Raw genomic sequence first — 7,839 nt, forward strand, 5'->3', positions numbered from 1 at the left:
GCATTTTGGGAAAGCAAATCTTAGCAGGACTTATACACTTAATGGTAAGGTCCTAGGGAGTGTTGCTGAACAAAGAGACCTTGGAGTGCAGGTTCATAGCTCCTTGAAAGTGGAGTCGCAGGTAAATAGGATAGTGAAGAAGGCGTTTGGTATGCTTTCTTTTATTGGTCAGAGTAATGAGTACAGGTGTTGGGAGGTCATGTTGCAGCTGTACAGGACATTGGTTAGGCCACTGTTGCAGTATTGCGTGCAATTCTGGTCTCCTTCCCATTGGAAAGATGTTGTGAAACTTGAAAGGGTTCAGGAAAGATTTACAAGGATGTTGCCAGGGTTGGAGGATTTGAGCTATAGGGAGAGGCTGAACAGGCTGGGACTGTTTTCCCTGGTGTTCCGCGTTGGCGGCTGAGGCGTGACCATATAGAGGTTTACAAAATTATGAGGGGCATGGATAGGGTCGATAGGCAAAGTCTTTTCCCTGGGGTCGGGGAGTCCAGAACTAGAGGGCATAGGTCTAGAGTGAGAGGGAAAAGATATAAAAGAGACCTAAGGGGCAACTTTTTCACGCAGAGGGTGGTACGTGTATGGATTGAGCTGCCAGAGGAAGTGATGGAGGCTGGTACAATTGCAACATTTAAGAGGTATTTGGATGGGTATATGAATAGGAAGGGTTTGGAGGGATGTGGGCCGGGTTCTGGCAGGTGGGACCAGATTGGGTTGGGATAGCTGGTTGGCATGGACAGGTTAGACCGAAGGGTCTGTTTCCATGCTGTACATCTCTATGACTCTATGAGGTCAGGTGTCAGATCTCTTGGTGGGAGAGCATTTTGGTGATAGTGATCACAACTTCCTGACCTTTTCTGTAGTCATGGAGAGGGATATGAGTGAACGTTATGGGAATGTATTTAATTGCGGGAGGGGGAATTACAATGCTATTAGGCATGAACTGTGGAACATAAATTTGGAAGAGATACTCTCAAGGAAATGCATGACAGAAAGGTGGAGTTTTTTTAGGGATATGATGATGCTGCTCATTTAACAAGATTATGTCCTTGGCTTTTTTTGTCAGAGATGTTGTAAAAGACATAGACTCTGAAAAGTCTAAGTTTGTAGGGTTTTAGGGCCAATTTGATTTTCGAGAACAGATATTGTCTTGGGAAAAAGGCTGTCAAGTTTAAAAAGAACACTTGTACAATGAAAGGAAAGTGGCCAGTTCTCCCAGCTTAGCCTTTTTCTGGTTTGGTCTGGCTATTCACTGAGAGCAGTGAGGCAGTTGTAAAAGCTGCTGGACTCAAAATAGCAGGTCCATGCTGATCCTCCTGTCTCTCTGACATCTCTCCTGTAATACCCTGTGTTTGATTTTACCTTTTGTGCCAAGAAGTATTTATGGGGATTTTGCAAGTATTTGGAACAGCATCATTAAGTTGGGATATTCCATTGGGATTTTTGGATATGTTAAGTTATTCTGTACTTCATTCTCTTTTGTTTATGTTTCATTCAGTAATCTTGTAAATAAGTTCTGTTTTGTTTAAAACTAAATGGTTTGACCAGCTGCATTAATCATGGAATGTCTGCGTTACACCTGCTTAAAACAACTAGCAAATTTAGGGTCTTGGCTACTTTCTTGAAATGCTTTGAGGAGTCTGGCCTGGTCCATAACAGCATCTGCAGACCTCACTTTCTCCATAACAGATTGGGGCTCATCTGGAATTTGCTCTATCATTGCAAATTGGGATTAGGGTTGTTGGATTAGAAGGCAGCGAATAGAAAGTATTAGTGTCTTTTGTTCTGGGTGTTGAATTCAGTTGGTTTAAACAGTGCTTGAGATAGCAATGGTTCTTTCTTAATGGTTCTTTCAGTCACCAAGAGTTTTCAGCTGGTGGATGAAGTGACCTTGGCAGTTTTGCAAAAGGTGATTAAGGCCAAGCTGCTGGAATTAGCTGAGAAGCTGAAGTTGGAGCTGCCTTCTTCCGTGAGGAAAGGAGAGATAATTACAGCAATAGCTCAGCATTCACATTTGACAGAAGTACCATCAGAATCTTTAGAGATGGCTAAAATTGAATTGAAAATGAGGCAGCTTGAATTAGAGGCAAAAGACAAGGAAAGGACAACAGAAATGCAACAGTTTGAAATACAATTAAAAGCAGAGGAAAGAGGAAAAGAGAGAGAAGAGAGAAAGAAGACAGAGAAAAGGAGAGAGAGGAAAGGAAGAAAGAGAGGGAGTTTGAACTTCAGAAATTGGCACTTAGACAGGAAAGTCAGCTTAAAAGGATCGAGGTGAAGACTGCAGGTAAACTGAGTAAGGGTGAGTAAACCAATGGTAGCCAAAGACCTGGTGAGAAACTGTTTAAAAATATTCAAGCATTGCCAAACTTTGAGAAGAATGTGGGAGCCTTTTTCATCTCATTTTAAAAGGTGGCTAAATAGATGCAGTGGCCAGTGACCATGTCGGTTTTGTTGATTCAAACAAAACTCAGAGGTAGAGCTAGTGAGGTATTCACATCACTGTGAGACGAGGTGTCTGGGGCATATGAGGACGTGAAGAAAGCCATTTTAAGTGCATATGAGCTTGTGCCAGAAGCCTACAGACAATGTTTCAGGAATCTAACGAGGGACCTGGTTAAACCTACATTGAGTTTGAAACGATCAAACAATGTAATTTTGACAGGGTGGATAAGGGCATTAAAAATAGAGCAAACCTATGAGTCTCTTGAAAGAATAGCTTGGCTAATTTCCTTTGAACTGAGATATATTAAAGGCAACATGTTTTGCTATGAACATTTCCATGAAACTGAATTGGAAGTAAAAAAAGGATGAGCACCTTATTGGGATTCCTGATGAAGGGCTTATGCCCGAAACATCGATTCTCTGCTCCTTGGATGCTGCCTGACCTGTTGTGCTTTTCCAGCAACACACTCTCGACTCTGATCTCCAACATCTGCAGTCCTCACTTTCTACCTTATTGGGATTGTATTATAGACCCCTAATAATCAGCGGGAAATTGAGAAACAAATTTGTAAGGAGATTTCAGTTATCTGTAAGAATAATACGGTGGTTATGGAAGAGGACTTTAACTTTGCGAACACAGACTGGGACTGCCATTATGTTAAGGGTTTAGATGGAGAGGAATTTGTTAAGTGTGTACGAGAAAACTTTCTGATTCGGTACATGGATGTATATTCTAGAGAAGGTGCAAAACTTGACCTACTCTTGGGAAATAAAGCAGGGCAGGTGACTGAGGTGTCAGTGGGGGAGCATCTTGGGGCCAGTAACCATAATTCTATTAGTTTTAAAATAGTGATTGGAAAAGGATAGACTGTATCTAAAAGTTGAATTTCTAAATTGGAGGAAGGTTAATTTTGATGGTTCAAAAGCTGATTGGAGGCAGATGTTCGCAGGTAAAGGGATGACTGGAAAATGGGAAGCCTTCAAAAATGAGATAACGAGAGTCCAGAGAAAGTATATTCCTGTTAGGATGAAAGAAAAGGCTGGTAGGTATAAGGAATGCTGGATGACTAGAGAAATTGAGGGTTTGGTTAAGAAAAAGAAGGAAGCATATGTCAGGTACAGACAGACAAGATTGAGTGAATCCTCAGAAAAATATAAAGGCAGTAGGAGTGTACTTAAGAAGGAAATCAGGAGGGCAAAAAGATAGCTTTGGCAAATAGAGTTAAGGAGAATCCAAAGGGTTTTACAAATACATTAAGGACAAAAGGGTAACTAAGGAGAGAATAGTGCCCCTCAAAGATCAGCAAGGTGGCCTGTGTGTGGAGCCGCAGGAGATGGAGGAGATACTAAACGAGTATTTTGCATCAGTGTTTACTGTGGAGAAGGATGTGGAAGATACAGAATGTGGGGAAATAGATGGTGACATCTTGAAAAATGTCCATATTACAGAGGAGGAGGTGCTGGATGTCTTGAAATGCTTAAAAGTGGATAAATCCCCAGGACTGGTCTGGTGTACCCTAGAACTCTGTGGGAAGCTAGGAAAGTGATTGCTGGGACTCTTGCTGAGATAATTATATCATCGATAGTCACAGGTGAGGTGCCGAAAGACTGGAGGTTGGCTAACGTGGTACCACTATTTAAGAAAAATGGTAAGAACAGCCAGGGAACAATAGACTGGTGAGTCTGATGTTGGTGGTGGGCAACAGGATTTCCATGTATTTGGAAGGGCAAGGGCTGATTAGGGATAGTCAACATGGCTTTGTGCATGGGAAATCATGTCTCACAAACTTGATTGAGTTTTTTGAAGAAGTAATAAGGAGGATTGATGAGGGCAGAGCGGTGGAGGTGATCTATATGGGACTTCATTAATGTGTTTGACAAAGTTCCCCATGGGAGACTGGTTAGCAAGTTAGATTTCATGGAATTCAGGGAGAACTAGCCATTTGGATACAGAACTGGCTTGAAGGACAGGATGGTGGTGGAGTGTTGCTTTTCAGACTGGAGGCCTGTGACCAGTGGAGTGCCACAAGGATCAGTGCTGGGTCCACTGCTTTTCATCATTTATGTAAGTGATTTGGATGTGAACATAGGAAGTATAGTTAGTAAGTTTGCAGATGTCATCAAAATTGGAGGTGTAAGTGGACAGTGCAGAAGATTACCTCACAATACCACAGGATCTTGTTCAAATGGGCCAATGTGCTGCGGAGTGGCAGATGGAGTTTAATTTAGATAAATATCAGGTGCCACGTTTTGGAAAGCAAATCTTAGCAGGATTTATACATTTAATGGTAAGGTCCTAGGGAGTATTGCTGAACAGAGACCTTGGACTGCAGGTTCATGGTTCCTTGAAAATACAGTCGCAGGTAGATAGGATAGTGAAGAAGGCGTTTGGTATGCTTTCCTTTATTGATCAGAGTATTGAATATAAGAGTTGGGAGGTCATGTTACGGCTGTACAGGACATTGGTTAGGCCATTTTTAGAATTTTGCATGCAATTCTAGTTTCCTTCCTATCGGAAATATGTTGTGAAACTTGAAAGGGTTCAGAAACGATTCACAGGGATGTTGCCAGGGTTGGAGGATTTGAGCTATAGGGAGAGGCTGAATAAGCTGGGGCTGTTTTCCCTGGAGCATCAGAGGCTGAGGGGTGACCTTAGACATTTACAGAATTATGAGGGGCATGGATAGGATAAATAGGCAAAGTCTTTTCCCTGGGATCGGGGAGTCCAGAACTCGAGAGCATAGGTTTAGGGTGAGAGGGGAAAGATATAAAAGGAACCTAAGGGGCAACTTTTTCACGCAGAGGGTGGTACGTGTATGGAATGAGCTGCCAGAGGAAGTGGTGGAAGCTAGCACAATTGCAACATTTAAAAGGCATCTGGATGGGTATATGAATAGGAAGGGTTTAGAGGGATATGGGACGGGTGCTGGTAAATGGAGCTAGATTAGGTTAGGATATCTGGTTGGCATGAATGAGTTGGACTGAAAGATCTGTTTATGTGCTGTATATCTCTGTAACTCTGTAACTCTATAAAAGCATATGATATTACAAGAATGACAACCAACTCATTTAGAAAGGGAAGATCGCACATTTCCCCTTAAGCAAGCACACTCATATATGCCATAATTTTAGTTTGCTTTCAATTGATGACTTAAGTTCCCTTTGGTAACGTTATACAGGAAATACAATGTGGAAGTAAGCCTCTCAGCCTGAACAGTCCATTTTGCCTTCACAAGGGCAACAATCCTAATAAAATGTTTGTTTTGTCTCATTTTCTTTCAACCACATTCATAAATGTCAGCAAACTGAGTTTTCATTTATGTTAGTAAACTCATTTTAAGTTCTAAAACTAGCATGGTGGGATTTAAATTGGTTCTTTGAATTATTAGCCCAAACTTGTGTATTACTTAAAACAACACATGCTGGCGTTTACAGCAAGTCAGGCAGCATCCATGGAAAGAGAGCAAGCTAGTGTTTTGAATCTCGATGACTCTTCAACAGAGCTGACGTGAAGTGTGGAAGGGGCAGCATTAATGCAATATTCCGGGGGGAGGAGGGAGTTGGAGTGTTGGGGGAGAAAGAATGTTGATAGTTCAGATTAAGTAATCGGAATGTGAGAATGGCACATGTATTACCACGTTAACCTTCACCCTACCATACCCTATAGGTTTTATTAGGTTTTAAAGCTGACACCAAGGTTTGATTGATTTGGTTTCACTTCTGTTTCATTAAGCATGTTATCTCAGAACCACATCAACCTCATGGCACTTAACAAAACTAATGGATTAGGTAGTATCAAAACATAGAGACTTGCAATTTACATTTTTGCCATTTATGTTTTGTATCAAAAACATTTCAAAGTGTTTCCCACAATAAATGATTTCAAATAAAAATGATCTATGCAAATATCAAATTTATTGCTTTATTTCTTACCAGTATGTTTTGATTGAAAAATAGTGGAAATGTCAGAAATTCCAGAGTAAATTAAGAATGTAAATCAGCAAAGCTTTGTGAGGCAAAGTATCCACAGCCTTTTAGGGAGGGATCCAGATTTCTATTTACCTTAGTATAATGTTGCCACTTTTCATGTAACGGGAAATATACATAAAGAATGTTTAGTTTGTTCATTTTCTGGCCACCTGGAATGCTGAACAGAAAATGTTACTGAAAAATTGCTGTGGTGAATTGCAGGCACAGCAATGTGGAATAGCACTGGGAGAAACCCTGTTGGCATGGATTTGTGCATCCCTGACACTATCATTACTGCCTTATTTTGGCTGCATGATGGTTGCAGGGCCATGAGACAAAGCAGCATTCTATAATAGCATTGAATTGGACCATTGGTTGTACAAAGTATTCTGGCTGTGCTCTCCTTTGATTTTCCAGTAAATTTCTAGAAAAGACTAAGCAAAGAATTGCAGATACTGGAAAGAAGGGTCCGAGGGTTCTAGCAGCTTTAATTTTGTTTCTAGATGAGGTTTACTTTTATTTTGTTCTTGGCTACTGTTGATGAGAAGAAAGTGAGGTCTGCAGATGCTGGAGATCAGAGGTGAAAATGTGTTGCTGGAAAAGCGCAGCAGGTCAGGCAGCATCCAGGGAACAGGAGAATCGACGTTTCGGGCATAAGCCCTTCTTCCATTTTCTGCTGTTGATGAGAGGAGACCAACAGGTAAGAATCCTTTTCAAGATAATGTGGCATGTTGGGTGGTGGTTTTGGGTAAGTCAGCTACAATTCTTTAACAGAATATACTAATCTATCCCTCTCTGCATTCTTACCTTTCAGATACTGATTATATTGGCAATAACTTCATCCTTTTATAAAGTTGGACTTCTGCCCGCTGACAGGGTCAACATCGTAGGTAAAAACAATGACTGCAGATGCTGGAAACCAGATTCTGGATTAGTGGTGCTGGAAGAGCACAGCAATTCAGGCAGCATCCGAGGACAGGCAAAATCCGAGGACAGGCAAAATCGACGTTTCGGGCAAAAGACCTTCAGGAATAAAGGCAGAGAGCCTGAAGCGCGGAGAGATAAGCGAGAGGAGGGTGCGGGTGGGGAAAGAGTAGCATAGAGTACAATAGGTCAGTGGGGGAGGAGATGAAGGTGATAGGTCAGGGAGGAGAGGGTGGAGTGGATAGGTGGAAAAGGAGCTCGGCAGGTCGGACAAGTCCGGACAAGACAAGGGGACAGTGTTGAGCTGGAGGTTAGAAACTTGGATGAGGTGGGGGAAGGGGAAATGAGGAAGCTGTTGAAGTCCACATTGATGCCCTGGGGTTGAAGTGTTCCGAGGCGAAAGCTGAGGCGTTCTTCTTCCATCCGTCTGGTGGTGAGGGAGCGGCGGTGAAGGAGGCCCAGGACCTCCATATCCTCGGCAGAGTGGGAGGGGGAGTTGAA

At 42.1% G+C, this 7,839-nt stretch overlaps 1 long non-coding RNA gene across 1 annotated transcript in view; it reads left to right on the forward strand.

The window, feature by feature from the left end:
• Positions 1–7,333, forward strand: part of LOC122549322 — a 26,221-nt gene extending 18,888 nt beyond the window's left edge. The window contains exon 3 of the long non-coding RNA XR_006311493.1: positions 7,229–7,333. This is a non-coding gene — a long non-coding RNA (uncharacterized LOC122549322). The remainder of the gene's footprint in view (positions 1–7,228) is intronic.
• Positions 7,334–7,839: the final 506 nt, after the last annotated feature.

The sequence above is a fragment of the Chiloscyllium plagiosum genome, chromosome 1 (genome assembly GCF_004010195.1).
Source record: "Chiloscyllium plagiosum isolate BGI_BamShark_2017 chromosome 1, ASM401019v2, whole genome shotgun sequence".
Lineage (NCBI taxonomy): Eukaryota > Metazoa > Chordata > Chondrichthyes > Orectolobiformes > Hemiscylliidae > Chiloscyllium > Chiloscyllium plagiosum.